The following is a 14,651-nucleotide window of genomic DNA, read 5'->3' as shown; positions in this document are numbered from 1 at the left end:
CTAATTGGCCTGCTGTGGGCCGACAGAGACTAATTGGCTAGCTGCGGGCTGACAGGGACTAATTGGCCTGCTGTGGGCCGACTGGTGCATGCCACCATTTTTTTGCCGAACGCTCCCTGGATTTTTTTTATAAACTATGACGTATTTCGTGCAACCCTTTGCCCGTAATATTTTCCTGCCATATGTTCGCGCCAACTCTTTCCCGCCATATGTTCGCGCCAGCTCTTTCCCGCCACCCGTTTCCCGCCAATCGTTTCCCGCCATACCGCAGTCGTTCTTTCCCGCCATTTTCTCATCCCTACCTATAAAACCCCCTTCAGACAGAGAAGGATAAGCATTCCAGTGTAGTGTAGTTGAGATGTCCCATTATCCTTTTGATCGTAGTTTTCACCCTGAGATGAGCAGGACTCTTCTGAGGCTAGCTACCGATTTCAGGATGGACAATAGGATAGTTCCATGGGACGAACTCACCGGTAGTGACACCATAATGAATGAGTTGGCTCACGAATTACGTATGTCTGGGTGGCCTGAAAGGACCTATGAGGAGGTACGTATAGAACTTAGGTTGCATGCAAGGTGGAAGAAGGTAGTGGAGCCGGAGAGTGAAACTTTGAGAAGGACTGCAGAAAAGCATCCATTTTTATGGACTGAGGAGAGCGAGGACGAAGATGATATCTTCATGCCGCCGCTTCCGGGTTCTGCATCGTCAAAGAGCAAGAGTTTTGCATCGTCCAAGGGTAAGAGTACTGCATCCTCGAAGGGCAAGAGTTCTGCATCGTCCAAGGGTAAGAGTTCTGCATCCTCGAAGGGCAAGAGTTCTGCATCGACGGAGGATGACGATGATGACTTCATGTAGTTTTTATGATGTATGTTGTAAGTTTAGTCGTATGTACCGTTAATTTAGATGTAGTTCTATCTAGTTGTTTATAATGTCTTGTTGTACGAGCATTATGTTCTATCTAAATACGATGTTGTAGTTCGGATAACAGAGTACTAAAATAGAGTAGACATATGTCTCATACATAAGTACATAGTCATTTGTCTCATACATAGAATAGACATAAGTCTCATACATAAGTAGATGGTCATGTCTCTACTGATAGATGGAAGCGTCAGTGACGACGTCTGGCTTGGCGGGGAGGCGGATCTGGAAGCGGCGACCATCCGAACCTGTTAGGTGGCCTAATGTTACGAGGAGGAATTTCAGACTCTCCCTGGTCATGCTGTGTATCCTGTGTGGGGCCTGGTGGAGGAGTCGAATACATGTTCATCCACTGGGTGTGCTGCGACATCTGAGCATGTATATTCTCCTCGGGATGTTGATCACTCCCCACGTATCATGTGATGCTGACATAGACGCATGATATCCGTAGTCTCCTGCACGATGGAACGTTTAGTCATGAAGAATGAGGTCGCCTCAGCAACCACATTCCCGACATTCCTGCACATAAAAAAAATTCAGAACATAGTGCCACACTTAATAAAAATTCAGAACATAGTGCCACACTTAAATAAAAATTCAGAACATAGTGCCACACTTAATACAAATTCAGAACATAGTGCCACACTTAATACAAATTCAGAACATAGTGCCACACTTAATACAAATTCAGAACATAGTGCCATACTTAATACAAATTCAGAACATACTACTGCTAGCTTAGCTTCTTCCTCTCGCCCTTACTCCTCTACTGCCTCTTCCTCCTCTTCTTCCCCGGTTGCCTCGTCCACACCCAGTGACGAAAGTGGGACAATTAGTGTCCCTATGGCCAAATTCATTGCACAGAATGCATTGCCTAGTCGGACCTCCTGCTTCAGATTCATCCATATCATTTCGGATGCGCCGACAGTGCCATCTGCCTCTACTTGTACGCATATGCTCTGGGTTTGGAATGTAACGCCTTTCAGCGGGGTTGACGCTGTTGAAATTACCCATTGATCGAAAACCCATCAGCTCACCTGTCCAGGTATTGAGGACAGACTCTTTCAGAAAAAATGGAGACACAAACGATATTGCATCCATTCCAAGCTGCCCGCAAGCAGCAAGTACATGTGAGCAAGGTAGGTGAAGCAATTTCGGTTTGTTGCATGTGCACTCACACGTTGGCCAGGCTTCATTACCAATTTTCACCTCATGCGTCCTCAACTCATTTGCACATCCGAATTTGTTGTTGGCTAAGCGGACCTCAAACCTTCTTTCTTGATTACCGATGGCGACTACAGTGTGTGATCTAGCTTTTTGCATCTTGTTGTCCATGTACTTCGTGACTCTTTCACAGTACCGTGTATTCGGGTTGTTGAAGATATGGTGCTCTGCTTTTTGACGTCTATCTCTGAAATACTTGACGGTGCCATAGAAAATACCCTCAACGATGGCTGTAAGTGGCAATGCCCGGTTTCCTCTGAGGACAAAGTTGTATGTTTCTGCGAGGTTTGTTTTCATGACACCGTATCGTGCTCCATGTGTGTCATGTAGCAAATACCACCTCTCTAGAGGCTCATGCTCTATCCACTGCTCGAAGGTTTTAATCGACCTCCCAAGCCTTCTCGTAGTACCAGGTGGGTCAAAGCCTGGCAGGTCACATAGCCCAACAGGCTCCTCCTCCACGGCCGCTGTTCCTGTTGCCAACTGTGCAGCTACTGCTTCAACATGTGCCCTCACCGCTGCATCTCTTGCAGCTTTCCTGTCCCTCACGTGTCTCTGCGTGCACACATTAAGCTTGTTGCGTATCAAATTGTACTTCCATAGCTGGTTCTACTTGCAGAGTTTTTTGAACAGATTCATCAGGTTCTTATTTCTAAACTGCGAGAAGAAATTAGCCCCCAGATGGCGCATGCACCAACGGCTCTGCAAGTCCTGCCATGCAACTTGTTCCTCAGGGCCTGGGTTTGTCAGTGTCCTTATCGTAATGAGTATACCTGCATGCCTGTCATGAAGGATGCACACATTGGGCTTCTCCTTCACAACTGATATTTTCAACTGCCTGAAGAACCATGTCCAACTTTCAATGTTCTCACTCTCCACAAAAGCAAATGCGAGTGGGACGACTTGATTTTGGCCGTCTTGACCTATGGCTGTCAGGATCTGACCCTTGTACTGTTGGGTTTCGTAGTAATTTCAAAAATTTTCCTAGGCACACGCAAGATCATGTGATGCATAGCAACGAGGGGGGGGGGGGAGTGTGATCTACTTACCTAGTAGATCGACAACGGAAGCGTTTGGTTGATGTAGTCGTACGTCTTCACGATCCGACCGATCAAGCACCGAAACTACGACACCTCCGAGTTCTAGCACATGTTCAGCTCGATGAAGATCCCCGGACTCCGATCCAGCAAAGTGTCGGGGAAGAGTTCCGTCAGCACGACGGCGTGGTGACGATCTTGATGCACTACTGCAGCAGGGCTTCGCCTAAACTCCGCTACAGTATTATCGAGGACTATGGTGGCTGGGGGCGCCGCACACGGCTAAGGAATAGATCACGTGGATCAACTTGTGTCTTTGGGGTGCCCCTTGCCTCAGTATATAAAGGATGGAAGAGGAGGCCGGCCAAGGTTGGTGCGGCCAGGATGTGGAGTCCTACTAGGACTCCAAGTCCTAGTAGGAGTCCACCAAGAGGGGAGGAAGGGAGAAGGAAGTGGAGGAGAAGGAGAGGTGGCCGGCCCCCTTTTCCCTAGTCCAATTCGGACTAGAGGGGAGGGGGCGCGCAGCAGCCCCTTGGCCCTTTCTCCTCTTCCCACTAAAGCCCATCAAGGCCCATTGCTTCTCCCGTAACTACCCGGTACTCCGAAAAATACCCGAATCACTCGGAACCTTTCCGATGTCCGAATATAGTCGTCCAATATATCAATCTTTACGTCTCAACCATTTCGAGACTCCTCGTCATGTCCCCGATCTCATCCGGGACTCCGAACTCCTTCGGTACATCAAAACTCATAAACTCATAATATAACTGTCATCGAAATCTTAAGCGTGCGGACCCTATGGGTTCGAGAACAATGTAGACATGACCGAGACACGTCTCCGGTCAATAACCAATAGCGGGACCTGGATGCCCATATTGGCTCCTACATATTCTACGAAGATCTTTATCGGTCAGACCGCATAACAACATACGTTGTTCCCTTTGTCATCGGTATGTTACTTGCCCGAGATTCGATCGTCGGTATCCAATACCTAGTTCAATCTCGTTACCGGCAAGTCTCTTTACTCGTTCTGTAATACATCATCCCGCAACTAACTCATTAGTTGCAATGCTTGCAAGGCTTATGTGATGTGCATTACCGAGAGGGCCCAGAGATACCTCTCCGACAATCGGAGTGAAAAATCCTAATCTCGAAATACGCCAACCCAACATCTACCTTTGGAGACACCTGTAGTGCTCCTTTATAATCACCCAGTTACGTTGTGACGTTTGGTAGCACCCAAAGTGTTCCTCCGGCAAACGGGAGTTGCATAATCTCATAGTCATAGGAACATGTATAAGTCATGAAGAAAGCAATAGCAACATACTAAACGATCGGGTGCTAAGCTAATGGAATGGGTCATGTCAATCACATCATTCTCCTAATGATGTGATCCCGTTAATCAAATAACAACTCTTTTGTTTATGGTTAGGAAACATAACCATCTTCGATTAACGAGCTAGTCAAGTAGAGGCATACTAGTGACACTTTGTTTGTCTATGTATTCACACAAGTATTATGTTTCCGGTTAATACAATTCTAGCATGAATAATAAACATTTATCATGATATAAGGAAATAAATAATAACTTTATTATTGCCTCTAGGGCATATTTCCTTCAGTCTCCCACTTGCACTAGAGTCAATAATCTAGTTCACATCGCCTTGTGATTTAACAGCAATAGTTCACATCACCATGTGATTAACACCCATAGTTCACATCGATATGTGATCAACACCCAAAGGGTTTACTAGAGTCAGTAATCTAGTTCACATCGCTATGTGATTAACACCCAAAGAGTACTAAGGTGTGATCATGTTTTGCTTGTGATATAATTTTAGTCAACGGATCTGTCACATTCAGATCCGTAAGTATTTTGCAAATTTCTATGTCAACAATGCTCTGCACGGAGCTACTCTAGCTTATTGCTCCCACTTTCAATATGTATCTAGATCGAGACTTAGAGTCATCTAGATCTGTGTCAAAACTTGCATCGACGTAACCTTTTACGACGAACCTTTTTGTCACCTCCATAATTGAGAAATATTTCCTTATTCCACTAAGGATAATTTTGACCGCTGTCCAGTGATCTACTCTTAGATCACTATTGTACTCCCTTGCTTAACACAGTGTAGGGTATACAATAGATCTGGTACACAGCATGGCATACTTTATAGAACCTATGGCTGAGGCATAGGGAATGACTTTCATTCTATTTCTATCTTCTGCCGTGGTCGGGCTTTGAGTCTTACTCAATTTCACACCTTGCAACACAGGCAAGAACTCTTTCTTTGACCGTTCCATTTTGAACTATTTCAAAATCTTGTCAAGGTATGTACTCATTGAAAAAACTTATCAAGCATCTTGATCTATCTCTATAGATCTTAATGCCTAATATGTAAGCAGCTTCACCGAGGTCTTTCATTGAAAAACTCTTATTCAAGTATCCCTTTATGCTATCCAGAAATTCTATATCATTTCCAATTAATAATATGTCATCCACATATAATATCAGAAATGCTACAGAGCTCCCACTCATTTTTTTGTAAATACAGGCTTCTCCAAAAGTCTGTATAAAACCAAATGCTTTGATCACACTATCAAAACGTTTATTCCAACTCCGAGAGGCTTGCACCAGTCCATAAATGGATCGCTGGAGCTTGCACACTTTGTTAGCTCCCTTTGGATCGACAAAACCTTCTGGTTGCATCATATACAACTCTTCTTCCAGAAATCCATTCAGGAATGCAGTTTTGACATCCATCTGCCAAATTTCATAATCATAAAATGCGGCAATTGCTAACATGATTCGGACAGACTTAAGCATCGCTACCGGTGAGAAGGTCTCATCGTAGTCAATCCCTTGAACTTGCCGAAAACCTTTTGCGACAAGTCGAGCTTTGTAGACAGTAATATTACCGTCAGCGTCAGTCTTCTTCTTGAAGATCCATTTATTCTCAATTGCTTGCCGATCATCGGGCAAGTCAACCAAAGTCCATACTTTGTTCTCATACATGGATCCCATCTCAGATTTCATGGCTTCAAGCCACTTTGCGGAATCTGGGCTCACCATTGCTTCTTCATAGTTCGTAGGTTCATCATGATCTAGTAGCATGACTTCCAGAACAGGATTACCGTACCACTCTGGTGCGGATCTTACTCTGGTTGATCTACGAGGTTCAGTAGTATCTTGTTCTGAAGTTTCATGATCATTATCATTAGCTTCCTCACTAATCGGTGTAGGTGTCGCAGAAACAGGTTTCTGTGATGTACTACTTTCCAATAAGGGAGCAGGTACAGTTACCTCGTCAAGCTCTACTTTCCTCCCACTCACTTCTTTAGAGAGAAACTCCTTCTCCAGAAAGTTTCCGAATTTAGTAACAAAGGTCTTGCCTTCGGATCTGTGATAGAAGGTGTATCCAATAGTTTCCTTTGGATATCCTATGAAGACACATTTCTCCGATTTGGGTTCGAGCTTATCAGGTTGAAGTTTTTTCACATAAGCATCGCAGCCCCAAACTTTCAGAAACGACAACTTTGGTTTCTTGCCAAACCACAGTTCATAAGGCGTCGTCTCAACGGATTTTGATGGTGCCCTATTTAACGTGAATGCAGCTATCTCTAATGCATAACCCCAAAACGATAGTGGTAGATCGGTAAGAGACATCATAGATTGCACTATATCCAATAAAGTACGGTTATGACGTTCGGACACACCATTATGCTGTGGTGTTCCATGTGGCATGAGTTTGTGAAACTATTCCACATTGTTTTAATTGAAGACCAAACTCGTAACTCAAATATTTGTCTCCGCGATCAGATCGTAGAAACTTTATTTTCTTTGTCACGATGATTTTCCACTTCACTCTGAAATTCTTTGAACTTTTCAAATGTTTCAGACTTATGTTTCATCAAGTAGATATACCCATATCTGCTCAAATCATCTGAGAAGTTCAGAAAATAATGATACTTGCCGTGAGTCTTAACACTCATCGGACCGCATACATCAGTATGTATTATTTCCAATAAGTCAGTTGTTCGCTCCGGAGAACGGAGTCTTAGTCATCTTGCCCATGAGGCATGGTTCGCAAGCATCAAGTGATTCATAATCAAGTGATTCCAAAAGTCCATCAGTATGGAGTTTCTTCATGCGCTTTACACCGATATGACCTAAACGGCAGTGCCACAAATAAGTTGCACTCTCATTATCAACTCTGCATCTTTTGGTTTCAATATTATGAATATGTGTGTGACTACTATCGAGATTCAACAAGAATAGACCACTCTTCAAAGGTGTATGACCATAAAAGATATTACTCATATAAATAGAACAACCATTATTCTCTGATTTAAATGAATAACCGTCTCGCATCAAACAAGATCCAGATATAATGTTCATGCTTAACGCTGGCACCGAATAACAATTATTTAGGTCTAATACTAATCCCGAAGGTAGATGTAGAGGTAGCGTGCTGACTGCGATCACATCGACTTTGGAACCATTTCCCACGCGCATCGTCACCTCGTCCTTAACCAATCTTCGCTTAATCCGTAGTCCCTGTTTCGAGTTGCAAATATTAGCAACAGAACCAGTATCAAATACCCAGGTGCTACTGCGAGCATTAGTAAGGTGCACATCAATAACATGTATATCACATATACCTTTGTTCACCTTGCCATCCTTCTTATCCGCCAAATACTTGGGGCAGTTCCGCTTCCAGTGACCAGTCTGCTTGCAATAGAAGCACTCAGTTTCAGGCTTAGGTCCAGGTTTGGTTTCTTCTCTTGAGTAGCAACTTGCTTGCCGTTCTTTTTGAAGTTTCCCTTCTTCTTCCCTTTGCCCTTTTCTTGAAACTAGTGGTCTTGTTGACCATCAACACTTGATGCTCCTTCTTGATTTCTACCTCCGCAGCTTTCAGCATCGCGAAGAGCTCGGGAATAGTCTTGTTCATCCCTTGCATATTATAGTTCATCACGAAGCTCTTGTAGCTTGGTGGCAGTGATTGGAGAATTCTGTCAATGACGCAATCATCTGGAAGATTAACTCCCAATTGAATCAAGTGATTATTATACCCGGACATTTTGAGTATATGCTCACTGACAGAACTGTTCTCCTCCATCTTGCAGCTATAGAACTTATTGGAGACTTCATATCTCTCAGTCCGGGCATTTGCTTGAAATATTAACTTCAACTCCTGGAACATCTCATATGCTCCATGACGTTCAAAACGTCGTTGAAGTCCCGATTCTAAGCCGTAAAGCATGGCACACTGAACTATCGAGTAGTCATCAGCTTTGCTCTGCCAGACGTTCATAACATCCGGCATTGCTCCTGCAGCAGGCCTGGCACCCAGCGGTGCTTCCAGGACGTAATTCTTCTGTGCAACAATGAGGATAATCCTCAAGTTACGGACCCAGTCCGTGTAATTGCTACCATCATCTTTCAACTTTGCTTTCTCAAGGAACGCATTAAAATTCAACGGAACAACAGCACGAGCCATCTATCTACAATCAAACATACATAAGCAAGATACTATCAGGTACTAAGTTCATGATAAATTTAAGTTCAATTAGTCAAATTAATTAAAGATCTCCCACTTAGATAGACATCCCTCTAATCCTCTAAGTGATCACGTGATCCAAATCAACTAAACCATAACCGATCATCACGTGGGATGGAGTAGTTTTCAATGGTGAACATCGTTATGTTGATCATATCTACTATATGATTCATGCTCGACCTTTCGGTCTCCGTGTTCCGAGGCCATATCTGTATATGCTTGGCTCGTCAAGTATAACCTGAGTATTCCGCATGTGCAACTGTTTTGCACCCGTTGTATTTGAACGTAGAACCTATCACACCCGATCATCACGTGGTGTCTCAGCACGAAGAACTTTCGCAACGGTGCATACTCAGGGAGAACACTTCTTGATAATTTAGTGAGAGATCATCTTATAATGCTACCGTCAATCAAAGCAATATAAGATGCATAAAAGGATAAACATCACATGCAATCAATATAAGTGATATGATATGGCCATCATCATCTTGTGCTTGTGATCTCCATCTCCGAAGCACCGTCGTGATGACCATCGTCACCGGCGTGACACCTTGGTCTCCATCGTAGCATCGTTGTCGTCTCGCCAAGCTTGTGCTTCTACGACTATCGCTACCGCTTAGTGATAAAGTAAAGCATTACATCGCGATTCATTGCATACAATAAAACGACAACCATAAGGCTCCTGCCAGTTGCCGATAACTCGGTTACAAAACATGATCATCTCATACAATAAAAACAGCATCATGTCTTGACCATATCACATCACAACATGCCCTGCAAAAACAAGTTAGACGTCCTCTACTTTGTTGTTGCATGTTTTACGTGGCTGCTACGGGCTTAAGCAAGAACTAATCTTACCTACGCATCAAAACCACAACGATAGTTTGTCAATTTGACTCCGTTTTAACCTTCGCAAGGACCGGGTGTAGCCACACTTGGTTCAACTAAAGTTGTAGAGACAGTCGCCCGCAAGCCACCTATGTGCAAAGCACGTCGGGAGAACCGGTCTCGCGTAAGCGTACGCGTAATGTTGGTCCGGGTCGTCTTGTCCAACAATACCGCCGAACCAAAGTATGACATGTGGTAGGCAGTATGACTTGTATCGCCCACAACTCACTTGTGTTCTACTCGTGCATATAACATCAACATATAAAACCTAGGCTCGGATGCCACTGTTGGGTTTCGTAGTAATTTCAAAAAATTTCCTACGCACACGCAAGATCATGTGATGCATAGCAACGAGGGGGGGGGGGGAGTGTGATCTACATACCTAGTAGATCGACAACGGAAGCGTTTGGTTGATGTAGTCGTACGTCTTCACGATCCGACCGATCGAGCACCGAAACTACGGCACCTCCGAGTTCTAGCACACGTTCAGCTCGATGACGATCCCCGGACTCCGATCCAGCAAAGTGTCGGGGAAGAGTTCCGTCAGCACGACGGCGTGGTGACGATCTTGATGCACTACTGCAGCAGGGCTTCGCCTAAACTCCGCTACAGTATTATCGAGGACTATGGTGGCTGGGGGCGCCGCACACGGCTAAGGAATAGATCATGTGGATCAACTTGTGTCTTTGGGGTGCCCCTTGCCTCAGTATATAAAGGATGGAGGAGGAGGAGGCCGGCCAAGGTTGGTGCAGCCAGGATGTGGAGTCCTACTAGGACTCCAAGTCCTAGTAGGAGTCCACCAAGAGGGGAGGAAGGGAGAAGGAAGTGGAGGAGAAGGAGAGGTGGCCGGCCCCCTTTTCCCTAGTCCAATTCGGACTAGAGGGGAGGGGGGGCGCAGCAGCCCCTTGGCCCTTTCTCCTCTTCCCACTAAAGCCCATCAAGGCCCATTGCTTCTCCCGTAACTACCCGGTACTCCGAAAAATACCCGAATCACTCGGAACCTTTCCGATGTCCGAATATAGTCGTCCAATATATCAATCTTTACGTCTCGACCATTTCGAGACTCCTCATCATGTCCCCGATCTCATCCGGGACTCCGAACTCCTTCGGTACATCAAAACTCATAAACTCATAATATAACTGTCATCGAAATCTTAAGCGTGCGGACCCTACGGGTTCGAGAACAATGTAGACATGACCGAGACACGTCTCCGGTCAATAACCAATAGCGGGACCTGGATGCCCATATTGGCTCCTACATATTCTACGAAGATCTTTATCGGTCAGACCGCATAACAACATACGTTGTTCCCTTTATCATCGGTATGTTACTTGCCCGAGATTCGATTATCGGTATCCAATACCTAGTTCAATCTCGTTACCGGCAAGTCACTTACTCGTTCTGTAATACATCATCCCGCAACTAACTCATTAGTTGCAATGCTTGCAAGGCTTATGTGATGTGCATTACCGAGAGGGCCCAGAGATACCTCTCCGACAATCGGAGTGACAAATCCTAATCTCGAAATACGCCAACCCAACATCTACCTTTGGAGACACCTGTAGTGCTCCTTTATAATCACCCAGTTACGTTGTGACGTTTGGTAGCACCCAAAGTGTTCCTCCGGCAAACGGGAGTTGCATAATCTCATAGTCATAGGAACATGTATAAGTCATGAAGAAAGCAATAGCAACATACTAAACGATCGGGTGCTAAGCTAATGGAATGGGTCATGTCAATCACATCATTCTCCTAATGATGTGATCCCGTTAATCAAATAACAACTCTTTTGTTTATGGTTAGGAAACATAACCATCTTCGGTTAACGAGCTAGTCAAGTAGAGGCATACTAGTGACACTTTGTTTGTCTATGTATTCACACAAGTATTATGTTTCCGGTTAATACAATTCTAGCATGAATAATAAACATTTATCATGATATAAGGAAATAAATAATAACTTTATTATTGCCTCTAGGGCATATTTCCTTCATGTACTTGCCCGTGAGAAAAGTACCGTCAACACATATCACCGGTCGGCAATGCCTGAAAGCTTCGATGCATACATGGAAAGAGAAGAAGAGACGATGTAGCACCCTCACAGTTGGGAACTCTGGCATGAACATGTCTTGGATATCGATATAGGTGCCTGGATTCCGCTACTGCAGGGTGTGGAGGAGCTGGACAACAGAGTCATATGCATCAAAATAAGAACCAAATCTCCTCTCAAGCGCCGCATGCTTAGCCCTCCAAGCCTTGCCATAAGAAATTCTATACTTGAACCTGGCGAAGACTTTTGTCTGGACTGCCTTCACTTCCATAGCTTTGCCCTGCACTATCTCATCGTAAAACAACCGAGCAATAAGCGTGGATGAAAGGTTGGCATGATCCCGAGGGATGCAGGGAATAAGACAAGTGTGATTAACTAAGTCACTTATCACCCAACTTGTGCCATACTTAGGGAGAAAGCCGTGCACCCTGGCGGGACAATCTGCGTTCTTGCATACCATTGTCAGGAATTTCTGACTGGACACCTGAGCTGTGAAAACCCTTTGCGTGGACATTGCCCAGTTAATTATTGCATCTTTCAGGGCTTGCTTGTTCGGATACATAGCACCCGTCGCAATATTGTTCTGGTGATATTGCCAGGCTGAATCATGTCCATCATTCACGGTCATTGCAGATGAGAAGTCATGATTCCACGATGCAGGATTTGGGACCTCCTCTGCATTTTCTTCTTCATATGACTCGTCAGAATCATCGGCATGACCCCTTTCAACATCGGTGTCTTCTTCTTCCATCTGGTCCTGCATGTGCCCATCTACCTCGTCAGCGTCCACCTCACCATTGTAATCACCATCGTCATTTCCTCCTTCTACCTGACTACTCTGCCCTGGTTCATAACCATAAGCATTTCCTCCTTCTACCTGACTGCTCTGTCCTTGTTCGTAACAATCATCTCCAGCATTTGACATAGATAACTGCCTCCCTACACTGCTATGACCAGGATCGTAGCCACCTTCCCCTTCATGTGTAGTGACCTCCTTCATGACGGGAAGAACTAAAGCAACAGGATTGCATCCCCTTCGTTCATAACCTTGTAACCACCGCACCCATTCGGAGTCTCGCTCTATCGGCCTCAAATAAAAGTAAATTATTGAACTTGACCGTGTCCACAATGCATGAACACCGACGGTGTGTGTTTCAGTATCAAGACCTAAACTTGCCACAATCCATTCTTCCCACTGACTGATAGACCATGTTTGAGGTGCGCTCATTGGCATATCTATATGAGTAAATTCACTCAGATCTGCTCCCATCTCAGTTGTTTGGACAGTACCAGGACCATAGCAAAATCTGAAGTTCACTACATCAGACATCTCGGCTCACCTATTTTTTTCAACAACGAAATACAGGTATAAGCAACAACTTAATATACCCCCACTAAGAAATATTAGACATGTCTATATATTAGCTAACTATATATTACAGAATATTAACGGAGGAACTAATACAAGTATTAAGCAACAACTTAAAATGCTCACCAAGAACACCTAAATATTTACGTTTACTACCGGAGCAACTCCAATTACTGACACACCTAAATATATTTACGTTTACTACCGGAGCAAATAACAATAATTGCACACCGGAACCGGGAAATAAAATGCTCACCACGACCACCTAAATATATTTACGTTACCACCGGAGCAAATAACAATAATTGCACATCGGTACCGGGAAATAAAATGCTCACCACGACTACCTAAATATATTTACGTTTACTACCGGAGCAAATAACAATAATCGCACACCGGAACCGGGAAATAAAATGCTCACCACGACCACCTAAATATATTTACGTTACTACCGGAGCAAATAACAATGATTGCACACCGGTACCGGGAAATAAAATGCTCACCACGACTACCTAAATATATTTACATTACTACCGGAGCAAATAACAATAATTGCACGCAACTTCGAAAATAAAAATGTTTGTTCAAATATACCCTTGTAGCGTGCGTGCGAACGACGAACGACGGCATTCAATCACCGGAACTGGAGCCGGAAACTCCACCAAACTACCGGAGCTTCACCTCCACCACACTGCCCCAGCTTCACCACCACCACCTCCACCTCCACCACCGCCACAACCTCCACCAATGCGCTGAAAAAATGCTCCAACAGAATGCTCACCACGACCACCACAAGCTACCCCATCAGTAGATCGAGTTCTCTTTTGGCTTCCCTAACTATGTAGAACCCATTCACGGTGCCAAATCCACGAAAAAACGGGGCATTTTGGTGTATTAATTGGAGCTAGTTCGTGTAAGAGAGAGGAGGAAGGAAGAACAGAGAGAAACTTGCGGTGGGAAAAAGGGAAAGAAGAAGGAGAGGAAAAAGAGGCGTGCGCTGTGGGGCCGGCTCCCTGTCGGCCAGCAGCTGGCTGATCGGTCGGCAGCTGGCCGACTGGGTCGCCCGTGACCCAGCCCGCGCCGACAGCCAGCGCCCGACGTGGCCTGGCCAATAGTCGGCCTCCGCATGGCCGAGAAGCCACCTGTCGGCTCGCAGTTGGCCGATAAGGCCCAGTCGGCCTACTGCTAGCTGATTAGGACCAGTCGGCCAGCTGCTGCCCGACGGTGTATTATTTTTGAAAATAATTTTTTGGGCGTAATATTTGTGCAAATTACTAAAAAAAATTGTATTATTTTAAAAAAATTAGCCAATATGTGGGGATTAATAAAGGCCCCTTCACCCACCGCTATGCCACATATGCATAGTGATGCGTTTTTTACAAACAAGTTGTCTTAGTTGACATGCACATGCTCCCATTAAACTATGATTTATTATGTGCAATATTATACCAACAATAAAGGACTAAGTAATTTATTTGCATATTTATTCATTTTACCATACCATTGAAAGTGGACTGGGATCAGGTGACATGCCTCTTGGCAGTCACGGGGTAACTTGCGGCTAGCCATCCAGCGTTCCTTCTCCATCCAACTGCCGCCA

At 44.6% G+C, this 14,651-nt stretch overlaps 1 pseudogene; it reads right to left on the bottom strand.

The window, feature by feature from the left end:
* Nucleotides 1-1,660: 1,660 nt before the first annotated feature.
* LOC147981592 (uncharacterized) lies at nt 1,661-13,012 on the bottom strand (annotated as a pseudogene).
* Between the last annotated feature and the right edge of the window lie 1,639 nt (nt 13,013-14,651).

Source organism: Triticum urartu, chromosome 3A, assembly GCF_056163025.1.
Source record: "Triticum urartu cultivar PI428250 chromosome 3A, HENAU_Tu73, whole genome shotgun sequence".
Taxonomy (NCBI): Eukaryota; Viridiplantae; Streptophyta; class Magnoliopsida; order Poales; family Poaceae; genus Triticum; species Triticum urartu.
This window is presented reverse-complemented; position numbering and strand designations above follow the sequence as displayed.